Below are 15,471 nucleotides of genomic sequence, written 5' to 3' on the forward strand. Positions count from 1 at the left end.
TTACATGCTGTTTATCCATTTGTTGTAGATAACAATCCATCTAAAGTTTTTCCCACTGCATGGCAGCTAAGCATTTCAGGTTGATTGGAGGTCATATCCGTAGCTCAACCTAATTAGAGTCCACCTGCCCGATGGGATCCATCAATCCGGAATCTATCCCTTCGCTTCCCAGCATTTCACACGCTCATCAAATTGACGCCTCGACCATAAATCCAGCGCCAAAACATTGTAAAGAAGTGAAAAATCTCAATTGCCATCTACCTGTGAACTCTGGCCGATAAAAAACAATAAATTTCTAAAATACAACCACTAAATTGCATATCTTGCACATACTGGCCACATATCAAGCGCCTATTTTGGGGTACACTCAAAAAACATTCCACGAACTTGCTCTGTAAATGAAAATGTATGCTCATCATAGCCCGTTTAGTACTCCGAAAACATTTTAAAACAAATTCAACCACTTATAATCAATTTCTGAGCAGTCTCTAATAATATTAATGCAGCTACCACATCTCGTCATAGAAAGTGCTATGTTTTTTTGAGTGCATTGCAGCATAATTGAGTAATTAACTCCGAAAGTCACTCGAAACGAAACCAGTTCTCCACACCACTCGTTCCGCTGGCACTCAAACATGCGCAAGCCGGTTTACGGAACGAGTGAAACGGAACGGGCCGGAAACGAGTGGCCCGTTGCCAAACGGTCCGCAGTGGCTATGTTGTTGTCGACGTCGTCGCCGGCAGCGCTGCCGACGCTTATGCTGGAAAAAGATTCAGATACGTTCGGTTCAAGATACTTTTGCGTTCAGTTCAAGTTGAGCGCTTTCTGACGTTCGTACAACGCATTTCCGCGGCCGTCTGCAATTCGCACCAGCGGCGAGAATTTCGCGAAAGCCCAACTGCATTCTATTCGGTACATAAATATTAAAAGTCCCACTTGGGGAATTCACATTTGTTTCAAAAAACCATTTGACGACTTCCGCGCAAAAATAGTGCTATTAAAGTGCCTGGTTTTACCGAATTATATATATGTATAAAACATCTAACATATGCAAAATATTTATTTTTAAAACCCATTCAAGTGCCAAAGAGAAAAGTTGTATGCTAAATAAAGCAAATAGCAGTATATTAAATATTAAAATCCATCTGCCTGCATAAAATCCATCGAATGAAAAATTCACAACAAGTGCAAAGCAACAAATTGAAAAATCACTGCAGCATTGGGAAAAGTTGTGGCAAAAGTTTCGCATTTTCCCCGCCAATTTTCCCCCTTTTCGCGGTGACGCCTGCGCAGCTGTTTGGGAAAAATCTAATTGGATACTTTTCTGCCAAACGGACAGCGGAAACGGAAGTCGGCCGTCATTCGCATTAGACTAACTGAAGCGGTCCACTGTGAAGGTAAGTGCATCAGGATAATTAGCCATTGCTGTTGGAAAAACCTTTTGTTAGATGAAAAAATGTAAATGGATGCAAGTCATTATGCAAATATTTCACACGATAATGACACTGACACCGAAAGAAGTAACTCAAGCTGGCGTTTGTCATAAGCTTCAAAACATGCCAAAATAATGTCAGTCAGTCAACTTTTGTTTTCCTTTGCTTAGCTTCTCGCGCATACATATCTTATATCTGGTAGCTGGCTTTTTATAGCCTGCGTTTTATAGTATGATTAAATTTGACAGTTGACAGCATTTTGGCCTTATCTGACTGCCGCAAATCGCTCCACTTCGTCTCGTGTGTGTGTGTTTTTGTTAAATGTTAATTGTTGACAATTTCGTATAAATTGACAATTCAACTGGCGTTTTACATGGCTAACAGCCAACATATCGGCGTTGGCCCGGCGATAAGTGTGTGATGTTTGGCCTAATGTATTATTAACTAGGCCAACATCAGAATGACTACGCAGACATTAGGCCCACTTTACAAGGGCGTGATTTAATGGGCCAGTTGTTTATTTTTCTCAGCGTTTTTCAGTCCAGATATGGCTGTAATAATATCACGGTTAATGAGCGGAAAACTTAACAGGCGAATTACACTGACATTAGATTCTACATTTGCTGTGGTAATCAAAGTACCTAAGATGAATAACTTGACATTGGAAAATGAAAGCAATATATGTAGCAAATGTTTGTAAAGCTACAAAAATGTCATATATTAGTACCTAAATAATTTATTTAAAAAAGCGATTGTATCTAGGTACCAGAAAATTCGGAGTCTTTTATAAAATCAACTCGACAGCCAACAGTCAAATTCCGATCTAAACTATTCCCATAATTGTTTATCAGCCAACTGGAGATTATTCTGCTGTGGGAACCCATACTTTAAACGTGCTAAAATGTCCAATGCAAGCTGCAAAGTGACAAAACTTTTTCTTTGGCAAACTTGGCTTTTTGAAGACAAACATTTAAGCCCACAAAACGGGGAAAAACAAATTTACTTTTTGCCACTTTTGTGCGACCAAGTCAGGCCATGTTTCTTGCTGCAACAAGCATAAACATCATAAAAAAAACACAAAAACTGATTGTGCAAGATGAAAAGCAGCACAAGGTCAGAAAGAGGCACACCCCGATAAGCAGCTGCCCTTAGCCAACAGCTCTTAACTTTTAGCCCGGTGCCCTAAGCTCACGAACGTGGCAACTTCCGTGTGACAAATTTTTAGATTTTCGAAACAAATTTGCAACACGTACACGCGGTCAATAGACAGAGACCCAACTCTGAGTCTAGGTTAAAATAAGCGAATGATATCTTCTTCGGCCCGGGGGCTTAATTTATGGGCCCTGGGCTATTATAATTCGCACTGTTCCGAGGCACTCTGCATAAACAAATGTGCCTTTCGTGTATCGTTTATTCTTTCTTTCTCTAATGTTTATTCAAATCCGCTGGCCGATTGTCTTAGCCGCCTGTCTGGTGTGGAAGTCTAGACATTCAGCAGGAAGGAAGCCCAAGATGGAGACTGCACTTGAACTTGAGACCCTTTACAAGTATTTGTTCCCCGGGATTCTGCGAGGTTTCGGTGGTTGGTGGCAACCCTTTTTTGCATACCATATTTTTTCCCTCGCATGTGTGTAGCTAGTAAAATAAAAACGAGGGAGAAACAAAACACAGCCCATGAATGAAATAAGCCTGGACGAGGGTGAAATATCTATGGAGCCGGAGCGACTACGACTTCCCCACAGAGCTAACCAGACCCAGACCCAGACCCAGACAGCCATCATCCCGGACCCAGACACCTTTGTCTGCCCAGATCTTGATGTCTGGGCCAAGAGTGAGCCGCTTAGTGGCTTCCCAGCAGTCCGAGTCCCCAGCTTTTTCTTGTCAACTATTGTCAAGGCTTTAATTAGAGATTTCTATTGCCAGCCAATGTGTTATCCTTATCTCTATTACCCATTATGCTGATGGATTCAGCTGAGCTTGCTCATTTATATTATAATTAAGTATGTGAAGCAGACAGCTGTTGTAAGGGAATTGAACTTTGCCACTTAATTGAAACTTTTGCCCTGCCAACACAGTCAACATGGCGTATGCTTGATATAATTGCTGCTGCCGAAAAGTTATGCAAGCAGTTAGTCTCGGAAACTTACTCAGGGCATATTTGCGTTAAATATTAATTACACGTGCTTATTGGCAAATTGTATTAGGTTTGCCATCCGAATCCAATTAGGGTTTAATAAATGAATGGGCACAAAATTGTTTTGTAAGGTAATTCCAATTGTAGGAATACACGTATCTACCGAGTGAAGTGCACTCTAATTACTATCTTCTAGTAAAGATATGAATCTCTCAATGTGTGATGGTCATCCATTTAGGCACAAGCTGGGAAGTGGCATATATAATGTAAAAACACATTAATATTCATTTGACACATTAAATCTAAGCAAATGGAAATGTGCAAATATATTGAAAGCCAAGTGTAGAATTCGTTGGATGAATGCATATACTTAGAATGTTCAGCTTATCAAATTGTATCTGCCTACTTAAAATATATGAAAATGATCAAAATGAGCTCCTTTAATGAGCACCATATTCTTACAAAATTTATGTGATCTGTCTAATCGAATACCATTTGAATCGACACTCTGCACATTTGTATACTCAAAATGAATACAAATTTTGCTAATTCCATCTTATCTATGATTGTTAAATAAGTTCCAGCAACCAGAATTCATTCTGTTTAGATAATTTCGAGGAGGGAAAAAAATCTGTGAGCGAAGCATCGACTGGGTGCTTTTCCTATATCTCTCGAGACAAAGAATAAAGAATACGCCGACGCCAAAGATCGACTTTGATATGGGCTGATGATGAGCTCTAATTTCGAAATTATACAAGATTGGCTGTGAGAAGAAGAACTGGAGCTGAGGATGGAGATCTTTTGAAGAGGCTGTCAGCTTGGAGGCCCAAGTTTTGGTTTCAGTTCAGTTTTCAGCTCCTCGCCGTAGTTCTTGTTATTGCTGCTGTTGTTGTTGCCCACATAACAAGTTAATTTTGATGTAAATTTCTGTTTTGGTACCCGAACGAACGAATGGCAAAAACCGAGGCAACGACGCAACGAAAAAAAGTGGAAAAAATCGAACCGGTTAACATAATCACTTAATTTTGTGATTGTGTATCTGTATCTTGAAATCGGCATCTGTGTGTGTCTCTGCCATCGTTTTCAGTTCTTAATCGTCTTTTGGAACTCTATACCCATAGAGCCATATGCCATTCGAGCCATTCGGCTTGGTGCTCTTTGTATAGAAGTGTCAATATTATTAAGTGATGATGTCCCCATCTGAGGCTCAAACTTTGATAAACGAGCCGATGCTGTAAATAAAACAGACTAACAAAAAGGCGAGAAAAAAACCTACAAAAGATAAATAAACAGAGGCCGGCTAAGCTCTAACTCATCCGAGTTGATAAATTGTATCTATATTTATGTATGTTGCTACCAGCAAATAATTTACAATGTTTGAGCGGGCAAACTGAAGCCGGCAAGGGCAAAAAATGTGTAGAGTAACAAACAAAACATACACAACATTTTGCAAAGCTGGCAAAGGCAAAAATATACAAGCAAACACAAAAAAGTAGCTAAAAACAAGTGCAACATAGAGCCGCAGAAAAAAGTCACTCCAAACAGAAAAAAATACAGTGAAACAAATGCTGAATTATTAGCACACATATCGCCGGCAGCTGAACAAGAAGAAGCAGGAGGGTCAGTGGGTGGGGCGGGTGTTTTTGTTTATATTTTTATTTTCGCTACTTATTCATGGCAGCAGTCACAACAAAAACACAAGAACAAATTGCCAAGAAACGCAAAAAAAGTTGCAGAAATAGCAACACGTGAAAACCGCAACAAAAACCTGGCACTGCAAAAAAAGGAGGTGGGCAGAAAGAAAACTAAATAAAATAAAACCACACAGAACAAACTAAAGAAAAGCAGCCACAAAAACGCCACTCGAATATGACGAAAATAAAAACCAAACACAAACTCGCTTGCATTTGGCTCCATCTCCATATGAATGAGACAGAGTTGCGGGGGTTTCTGCGAAAGTTCTGCCAGATTACCAGCGGATTGAGATACTTCAAGATCCTTGAGAACTTATAAAGCAGCCCTCGCTGCTGCAATTACACTGCATCGCCTGCATCCTCGAGTGTGCGTGTGTGTGTGTGTTTCTTTCCACATTTTGCTGTGTGCGCGTGTGTGGGTAACCATGCATTTATGACGATTTTAAGCTCGCAGGCATCATCAGCAATGCGATGCAGAGATGTTGGGCAGAGGTAACCCAAGCTGGCTAAACAAGCGAGTGTTAAGTCCAAGCGAACTATAAATAAAACAAAAAGCCAACAATGGCAAAAAATCCACAGAAACCTGGATAGAACTCACACACCGCACAACAGCTTTGCAGAAAAATACATCAATTTGTACAATATAATATTTAGGCACACAAAAACCCTCTCATATCTCCGCACTAAATTACCAGAGAATAATATATCATATTTCACACAATTTCTTATAGGTAAACACAATGATTTTTTTAAAACCAACATGAAATGTATTTAATTTCTTACTCATTGATCTTTATATATTATTTGCATCGTTATATATTCCCACTGTAAAAATCGTATAGTTAATAGTTTCCCACCAAATTTTGCTCTGTGTAGGCAGCTGAGAAACTGAATGCCGGGCGAGAGAAAACAAAGCAAAATAATACAAATAAGTATAGATGCATAGATACGAGCGTAGTTAGATCGTCGAGCGGAGGATGTGCCACAGCGCACCGAGCTGCAGCCACCCCCAGCACCCCCAACTGCATCTATCCCTGCTCCAGTCTATCCGCACTCATCATCGTCATCCGCATCCTCATCATCGAAGTTGTTGTCCTCTGCAGACGTTGTCGCTGGCGATCGCGTAGCCGTTGCCATAATTGTTTAGTTGGCCCAAGCGGCCAAAAGCGTCCCGCCCCAGTCGATTTCTCTGCTATTCGTTGACTTTGGGCCACCTGAGAGTTACGCTATCGGCGGCCAAGTCACTGTGGGATGGTAATATTTCAGATATGGGTAGCCAAAGGAAGCGTTATTACCAAATTTTCATTACTAAGCTAGGGCAATTGAAATAACCTTCCTTTTACAAATTAAACATTTTAACCAGATCTTCAGCTTAGTTTGAAAGTCTGCTAAAGACTCTACAAAATACCTGGGTATCTCGTATTTTTCAAAGATAGTTTCCCAGGCCACTGTGCCCAGTCGCGGCTGCTCCTTTGTACAATCATGCGCAGGCAATAAGCCCAAGAGCCGCCGACACTGTTTGGCTGTTTGGATGCGATGTTATGGCCAATACTCCCTTTATGCAGGGGCCACGGATCGGATCGAATCCGGCCATCGGAGGAAGAAGGCTCAGCTCAGTTCGTGGCTAAAACCTGATTATGAGTGGCCCCAACTGTTTTGTTGGCTTACATGTTGTGTATTCTAACACGCTGCGGACGTCCTCATCATCAGCCTCGTCGTCTTCGTCGTCGTCGTCATCGTTTCTCGGATCTGCTGGGCAAACAAAATGCGTCTTTAATGCAAACATGCAGCAGCGGCAGCAGCAGCAGCAGCAGCTTCCTTTGAAGTTGGCTAGGAGGGATTGGGTATGAGGGCCAGAGGAAGCTGGCGAGGCCATTGCATGTGCGTACAAAACTTTAAACAGGAATTTTAACAACTTGCTTTGTACTTTGCTTGTACTGCTTGGCTGCTTGGCTGCTTTGCTGCTTTTCTGCTTTTCAGCGAGCCGGCGAGCGATGAACGTTCGAACAACCGCAAAACAACATTCAACTTGCAGCTACAACAACTGATTTATAAAGAAAATTTCTATGCGTCGTCTTGGCAGCGATGGAAGAGCCCAAAAAGGAAGTGCATGCCGTCGGCGGACGGATTATGGAGGGGTCAGGTGCGATGGGGGCTCGAATGCAGGTAACTGCATGCCAGACAACGTGCCACAATAGCAGAAAAACAGAAAAAAACAAAATGCACTGGCACCGGCGATCGCAGCCAATTAGAAGATTTCATATTTATGCCACCATGCATTTCAATTAGTCGCCAAAAGCGAGAAAAGTGTGCGAAAAGGTTAAAGTTGAGTGGCTAGGAAAGTCGCACAGATGTGTCTTGCAATTCCTTGTTAAGCCTTGCTAAATATGTCGCAGCAAATAAATAGAAAATTATTTATATTCCTGCCAACACAAATAAACTTTCCTCGTCCAATCAACAATTGAATAGGTTACTAGCAATGCAACGTTTAGTGTGATTATTAATGTTTAATTAAAGCCTCATCATATTGCATTTGCCAAATCGAGGTCAATATATAATAGTTTTCCATCGTTTTTTCCAACGAATAATCAGTTGTTTTAATGTAAACATCTTTATGGCTGCACCATCAATCATCGAACAGATTCCATCTCTGTGCATTTCAATTAGCGATCGGCTGGGTTAAAGTTGAAGCTCCCCACCGGCACATCAAAGCCAGCATAATCAATACGAAAAAATAAACAAAAAAAGGAACAAGAAATATGAATATACAGAGGCAGCTGGTATCAAACATGGCAGTTCCAACTGTAGCGACAACAACTTGTTGCCTTATCGCGATAATTAACAAAAGTTTAATAGTCGCCCCCGGCGATCCTCAGCTGCTACCTCGCGTTTATATTCGATGAGTCCACGCCGGGTGGTCGGCACATTTTGAAGCTCTTTTTTCCTTGGCGTTTGGACTACGCTGGTTATGAAAAAGTTTATCTCGTGTAATTAAAAATTGCCACTTGCCGCACACATTTTAATTATGGATGCGAAAATGGCAGACGCACGCAATCGGAACGCTGGAAAACGAGAGTCTCGAACTCGGCCAAAAATAAGGTCAGGGCCGGAATGCTTTTGGCGGCTATTCAAACTGCATTGCCAACGGCCATCGATAGATGCGACAGCTGCTCCACATCGAAGGAGAGCAGCTTCTGTCAGCTCCCAAACTGTCTGGATGCGGCGCATCAACTTCAAAGTCACGTCTGTTACACATTTCTCATAATCGCTGAACTCGAGTCGCTTTCGAGTGGCTTTTTGGCGAGCCAGCCGAAGGAAAACCGCATTGAGATGTTCTGTTTTCGACTTTCGACTCCGGCTACCGCTCTCAAGTGATGACACATCAAGGTGGCCCACGGATACACCAGCTACACCAGCTACACATAGATACATATGCGCCAAGTGCAGTCGAGCTGCCTGCATCTGAAGTGCAGCTCGGCAGAGCTTTCCTTTTACTTTGAGACGAGCACGTCTTGGATGGAGTGCTCAGCGCTGACAGCTCCACCTGAGCGGGAAATGTCTTGCCTTGGATTTAAGGATTTCTGTGTTAAATAATAAAAACATCATTGGAGTTCATACACATAAAAACATACAGCATACGTCGATCAGCAATTGCAATCTAATCATTTTATTAGTGTGTTATAAAATTGCAAGCAATTGTTTACTTTATGCATTTTATGTTCTTGAAGACAATAGCTTATTATTAGTATCAATTGAATTCAATGGTAATTTATAGACAGTTCGGAATGTTTACTGGGAACTCTTTTGCAAAACTATTTGAGCTTGTGGTGCCCTTGACATCGAGTTTCGCACAGTAAAGCTTTCACAGAGTTTGGCTTACAGCGATGAAGTATCTCGTTACACCCTGTAGTCACAATCTCACGCCAGCCCACGCGAAGATACAGATACATGTATGCAATGTATGTGGGCATAGCATGGCTTAGAATGTTCGTGCCTCTTCGACAGCCATTTAGCAACAATAAACAATAAACGTATACCAATAAATGACATCAGTTTTATTAAAAATAAATCCGAAAACGCCAGCCAGCTTTGACAGGCGACAGCTAAAAGCGGCTAAAAGCCAATCACCGACGACTTGGGTTCTGGCCCAGCTTTGCCTTTGGTCAGCAGCAATAGGGGTCCAACGTAGAGCCAAGACACCTGTGCGCTCCAATCCTCAAGCGAAACGTGTTCGCACGCTGGCAACTTGGGGCTCTGAGGCGGCGTGACGCCAACAATAGGCAATACAACAACCTGACCTTTCTGCAAGAAAAGGAAAACATACAAATAGTATGAAATAAAATAAGAAAAACCTACGGAGGGTATGGTGGATGTGGAGGCCCCGAGATGAGGGCAGAAGAGAACCCATGAACACACCCACCCAAGAGACTCCACATTCGTCATGCCCAAGGGAGTGCGAGGTCTGAATGGGCGATGTGGGTGGGAGATGGGGCTTGGACAGGGAATATGGATGCGGATGGAGATGCAGATGGAGATGAGCAGGGTATGACTGTGGACTGAGCACTGGGAGCTGCAGCTGGGCATGGGGCATGGGGCATGGGGCGAGCTCATCAAATTCTCGCATGTTGCCCTGTCAAACTGCAGCAGTGACAACGCCATCTGCAGCTGCTGCTATCGGTGCAATTCCTTTGAAAAATTCCACCAGTTGCAGCGGCACTGAGGGAAACGGTTACCACCAAAAAGGAGGTTAGCACCAGCAGAAATTAGTAATTACTCAGGCACTATAAAAACTACATTTTAACGTTCTTAGCTATACGGCTCAAAAAATCAATATCTCTTGAAGGTTTTCTGTTACAATACATTTTTAGTTTGTTCTTAAACACAACGATAAACCCTGAACGCTTTCTCTTCGCATATCTCGTTTCCTTCGGTGTACTTTGCTGCTTTTGTTTGCTCTTTCCGCGACTCCCCATAATGTTTTTATGATGACCCACGGCGCAACATTCTCTTGCAGCCTCTGCTCGGCTGCCCCATCCGCCGATCCCCTGGCTTTATCCCATCGCAACTGCTGCCTTAATCCGCTGCTGTTTTTATTTTTGCAACTCGCTGCAATTAGCTGCAGTTGCTGCCTGCAACTGCAACTATTCTTGCCACACACGGATACACCAGCATGCCAGACTGGATGGCGTTAAGACGGCCAGGCGTAAAATGAATTTTACAAAAATACATATACATTCATGTGTGTGCAGAAATGAAAACGAATTCCAGCAAAAGTGAACGGGGAAAAGCAATGAAATTTGAGCATCGATTGTGGGTCAGACCCATTGACAGGCCAAAACACAGCTGGCCACAAGCTTCGCAACTCCCTCGAAAAAGCGATATACTCGTATCTAAACGTATACGTGGATAAAACTGGATGCGGGATGGGGGATGCGGGATGGGAAGACGCCAATGGCAGCTGCCGATTCTCCAGGTAGCCAAAGCCAAACGCGAAGACACTGCAATCCATTTCAATTGCCGCGTCGCGTTTAAGATTACGCAACCGATTAGCCAGGCAGCTGGAAAATGCGGCCCACGGAGAGCAAAATAAAAAATAAAGAAAAAAAGGAGCTAAATGAGGGGAAGCACGCGTTTCTTGGCCAGCAAACTTGTTTATTAGGCGGCCAGTTAGGTGCGATTTTTCCGGCACGTGCCTACCAACATAACTTTACTACTTTTCGTGATCTTCTCAAATGACAAAATCCGGCGTTCGCTCTTGACTTTGCAAAAATCGAATAATAGGTTGCACAAAATTCGTGTGTTGCTCAGCAATTCTTCTGCAGGGCAATTAAAAATCAATGTTACAAAAATTTCATTGTCAAAAAAGGCAATACAAAAAAGTTGAAGCACTGGCACATTTTCCGAAACCAGAAAGTCAGCAAGAAATTTGCTGCTTCTTGGATAGAACTTTTCATTTATTAATCAGTGGCATAAAACGACAAGTTTGTCAATAAGAGTGCAGTTGGGGGTGCGGGTGGTGCAAGTGGTGCATGTGGTGCAAGGAGTGGCTGCTGGTGGTGGTGCAATCAACTCGGAGACACAGACATAGCGCAAACAAACTGCAAACTGCTAAAAGTGAAGCTAAAACTGCATAGCAACCAGAGCAAGGCTGCAAATGAGAGGTCGACAAGGGCTACTACCAACTAACCACTTTCTAATGTTAAAAAAAAAATATTTCATTAAAAAATAAAAAATTAGAATGCCAGAAAAAATGATTAGCAATAGTTATTATGCAAATACCACGCTAATTATGTTCCTAGAAATTAAACAAACTGAAAAGTATTTCATAAATGGAAGATTATGTTTTCCAACTGCAGTATTTTAGTACCAATCAATTTTTTAGTTAACGAAAGTACAAGCTCCTAATAATTCCAAATCCATTCCACATCTCTCACTATCATTCCCTTTCTAAGCCCCCCACTACAGGGTATCACGACAACTCAAACAACATCCCATTGCAGTTTGCAGTCAAAGTTGACTCTTTTACGCATTTTTAAGCGCTCCTCTTCCCAACCTCCCCCAACTCCCCAGCTTACCCCCTCGCACACACGCCCCCCGCCTTCCCTGCCTGGCTGGCTGGCGAAGTGTGGGAAAAGTAGGCGTGGCCATTGGGCATTAAACGGTATATTTCAACTTTAGCTTAAGCTTTTGCTTTTGTTGCCGGCCTGGGTTCGTTGATTTCATTTGGTTTTACTTGTGTGTTCACTCGTTTTTCACATTTTTTTGTAGTTTTTTATTTGTTTTTGTATTTGTGTTTTTGTTTTATTTTGCCTTGCTGCAATTAATTGAGGCACGTTGACTAAAAAGAAGAGATTTGAAGGGAGAGGCAGAAGCAAACAAACAGAGACGTCATGTGAACTGTCTGGGACAGTCTTTGTATCCCATATCCTGTGAGCTTGTCCATTAATGGGCTCCCCTAATCAACTCAACTTAGTTCGCAGTCCGCAAACGAGTGAGGGGTATGCGATAATCAGACAGTCATGCCTGCTTATCGGGCAGAAGGAACTTCATGATTGAGTTTGCCGGGACCGGGCCAAATTGATTCATTAGTCAAAGTGACTCTTATTTAGCAAAGTCTGAGCTGCATTCTATGCGATTCGATTTGCGTGCGCCTTAGCATTCATTTATTTATCAAATTGCCTTTGATTTGTCAATTAAGTATGCTATTTATGCTTATTAAAGCTGGCGCCATAAAAAAGAAAAAATATAATTCGAAATGCTAAACACGCCCAGTACCAGTAAGATATTCAACGGACCAGCCAACCGGTTGCTGGCCAATCTCGAAGGCCTTTGGCCAATAGTCGTTCTTGCCAACTGGTTGATTGGTCTCCAACTGTTATCAATAAATGAGCCGCTTGCCGTTTTGATTGTGTCACATTTTGGGTTTATTACCCGCACCATATTTATGGCAACAAAATCTATTTTTATTGCCCAATTAATGTTGTTTTTGATCGCTGGCAAAGCAACAGGCGGTCACCGCCATGTAGAAATCAACGGCATCCACTCTCCCACGCAAATTTCCAAGCCTTTTGCTATTGGTTTCTTCAGCTATTTCCCACAGCGATTTCGCTATTTGGATTGGTAAACACAGTACAAGACTGCACCCTACGCATTAAATGGCGGCACACATTTATTTCGCCATATTTGGCAGAGTTGCGTGCAAATTGATGGAGAGATTTCCCGCATTTCCACGGGGTGGAAGTTAATTAGGTAGCTACAAAAGAGGATTTCATAGCGGGTGAAAGTTTCCCGCGGGGATTGCATATCAGATTATTTATTCTGCCTATTAGTGCTTTTAATTAAAAGCGGTATTTGGCGACTTATTTTTCTTACTCACTTGACTTTACTCACTCCAAAAAATACTGTTGGCCCTAGGAATGCAGAGCATGATAACGACTACTTCAACAATTTGAGAATCGCAGAGAAGGGCGCTCTCAGAAATTGTATGCACTGTACTGCATGAGAACCCCCGGAGAGCTTTCAAAATTGCCAGAATACGCATCAATGCACCAGAATAACCAAAATAAATTCCACCAGCTACTTGTTCCCCATACTTTTACTTTCCACCCCGGCAAAAGCCAAAGAGTCAGCCAGAGATCAGCAACTGTACGATATCTATATGTAATCTATATATAGTGACAGCGACAGGGGAGCGGCCCAAACCATCGGAGTGTCACCTTTTGCGGTTCTCAGTTCAGTTCAGTTCAGCTCCCATCCCCGATCCCCGATCTGAGATCCCCCAATCCATGAATCCCCCGGATTCGGCCACATAGCCGCTCTGCGTCCGCTGTCAGGCGTAATTTTATACGATCAGCTTTCGATTTGGCTGAAGCCTGAGGTTAAAAATTAACATGACCAGAGCCGGCGATAAGTTGGGATTGCGATTGGGCTGCGGGCTTTTGGCTTTCGGCTCTGGGCCAACACCACCGGCAGCAGCAGCCCCAACTCAATGTAATTTTGTGGTTTTCATACCAAAAACAAAAAAGTTAACTGAAATAAAAGCTAAAGGTAAAGCAGGAGAGAATGCCAAACGCTGTCGGCCGCAGTGCAATTGATATGGCCAAGGGACGCGAGCGATGAAACGGATTCGGATACGGATTCGTATTCGATTGTCAAAGCCATGTAAAATATAAATACGTGTGTGTATGTGTGTGTTTGTGCTGGTGGCTATCTGTGTGTGTCAGTTGCCTTGCGGTTGCACCGCCCCCTCCCCAGCCCCTTTCTCCGCCCCTGATGAGCTGTCTTCCCCTTGGCTTTATGCGATATGAATTACACAAGTTTCCTGGCACTTTTGTGCGAGCGTTTTATGGTCGTTTTCCTCTTTATTATCATGCAGCTGTGTGAGTGTGCGTATCCGTGTGCAGGAAGGTAGGAGTGTGCGTTATAATATAATAATTAAATGAATTGCCAAAGTGTGTCCGCACCAGACGTGCGTCGTTCATCAGGAGAATGCAGGCTAGGGATGGGAAATACTCATTTTTCGACCAGGAAAGTGTAATTTTGGAATTTAAGGTTAGCAAAAATACGATTATGAATTCATAGGGCGCTTTAAAGTTATCTGAGACATCTAAATTGGCTATTCTTGAGCCGAATAAAATATTCAATTGAGTTACAAAGGGTGATTAAACACGGTTCTTGGAATTTGTATAATTCTGAAACACCCTTAGAAGAATTCTATCTACCCCTCACGTACTCACATTTAGTGCTAGCACATGAGTGTGAATATTTCGCCGAACTTTTTAGAAAGCCAGCAGGACGCACCGACCAAGTTCCTCTCGTTGGCCTGTCGAAAAAGGGTTTTTATTTCAGCGGCCTTTATTTGCTTTTCGTTTCTCGCCTTTTTCCCTCGGCTCTGTTCTTTTACACTCGAGGTGTCAATTTCAACGCCCTTCTTTTGTTTGGCAGGCATGCGGATCTACATATATAATCAAGTATATGCATATGGATATTATATGGCGAGTACATGGTTATATATATGAATATTACCCTCGTTTTTAATTTCTGCCAAATTATGCAGAATGTTCGCCTGCCCTCGCGAGGGTTAACAACAAACTCTGCACTGGCAGAAAATAACTGGGAATATAAATCTACAGCGGTGACCACACCCACTGCGAACGTGGGAGCGGTTGACGCCCACAATCGTGGTTGCGAATAAATATTGGTACATTTTGTGAATTAAAAATCGTAGTCTTTGATGTGGGGATGTGTAGAGCTCGAAACACACGAAAAAGGAATGATATATTAGTTATTGTTCTTTAAAACAAAAATATTATTGCCTAATTATTGTTGTTGCTTACTAAATCTTAGAAATACAACAAAAATTGGTGGGCACCAATCAAAGAAATTCTATAAATGATATTAAAGGCCATGGTATTCATTAAAGTCATGTTAGAACTTTAACTTGAGATGTAACTTGAGATAGCCAGCTTAATTGGAAATTAATTTTTCTTGGTGTTTCTCATATAGGCAGGCTGCTCTGTGGGGCGTTGCAATATCAGCACCTCATCCTTTGGCTTACACACATGTGTCGCCTCCACTCCGCTGCATGAATTATTTTCCTTTTCGGCTTCGCAGTTTTTTATTTTTCCCATTTTTTGGGTGTGTTCTGCCAGTGGGCGGGCAGAACTGGCTGTGATGGGTGGATTGGGGGAGGCGGCTGGATGCGGTGGG

At 42.4% G+C, this 15,471-nt stretch overlaps 1 protein-coding gene across 1 annotated transcript in view; it reads left to right on the top strand.

Moving 5' to 3' along the window:
- The first annotated feature begins 727 nt into the window (after positions 1 to 727).
- Positions 728 to 15,471, top strand: part of LOC6545432 — a 62,915-nt gene continuing 48,171 nt past the window's right edge. The window contains exon 1 of the mRNA XM_001972085.3: positions 728 to 1,398. The gene's annotated coding sequence lies outside the window, so the exon portion shown is untranslated. The remainder of the gene's footprint in view (positions 1,399 to 15,471) is intronic.

Source organism: Drosophila erecta, unplaced genomic scaffold, assembly GCF_003286155.1.
Source record: "Drosophila erecta strain 14021-0224.00,06,07 unplaced genomic scaffold, DereRS2 tig00000021-arrow-pilon, whole genome shotgun sequence".
NCBI lineage: Eukaryota > Metazoa > Arthropoda > Insecta > Diptera > Drosophilidae > Drosophila > Drosophila erecta.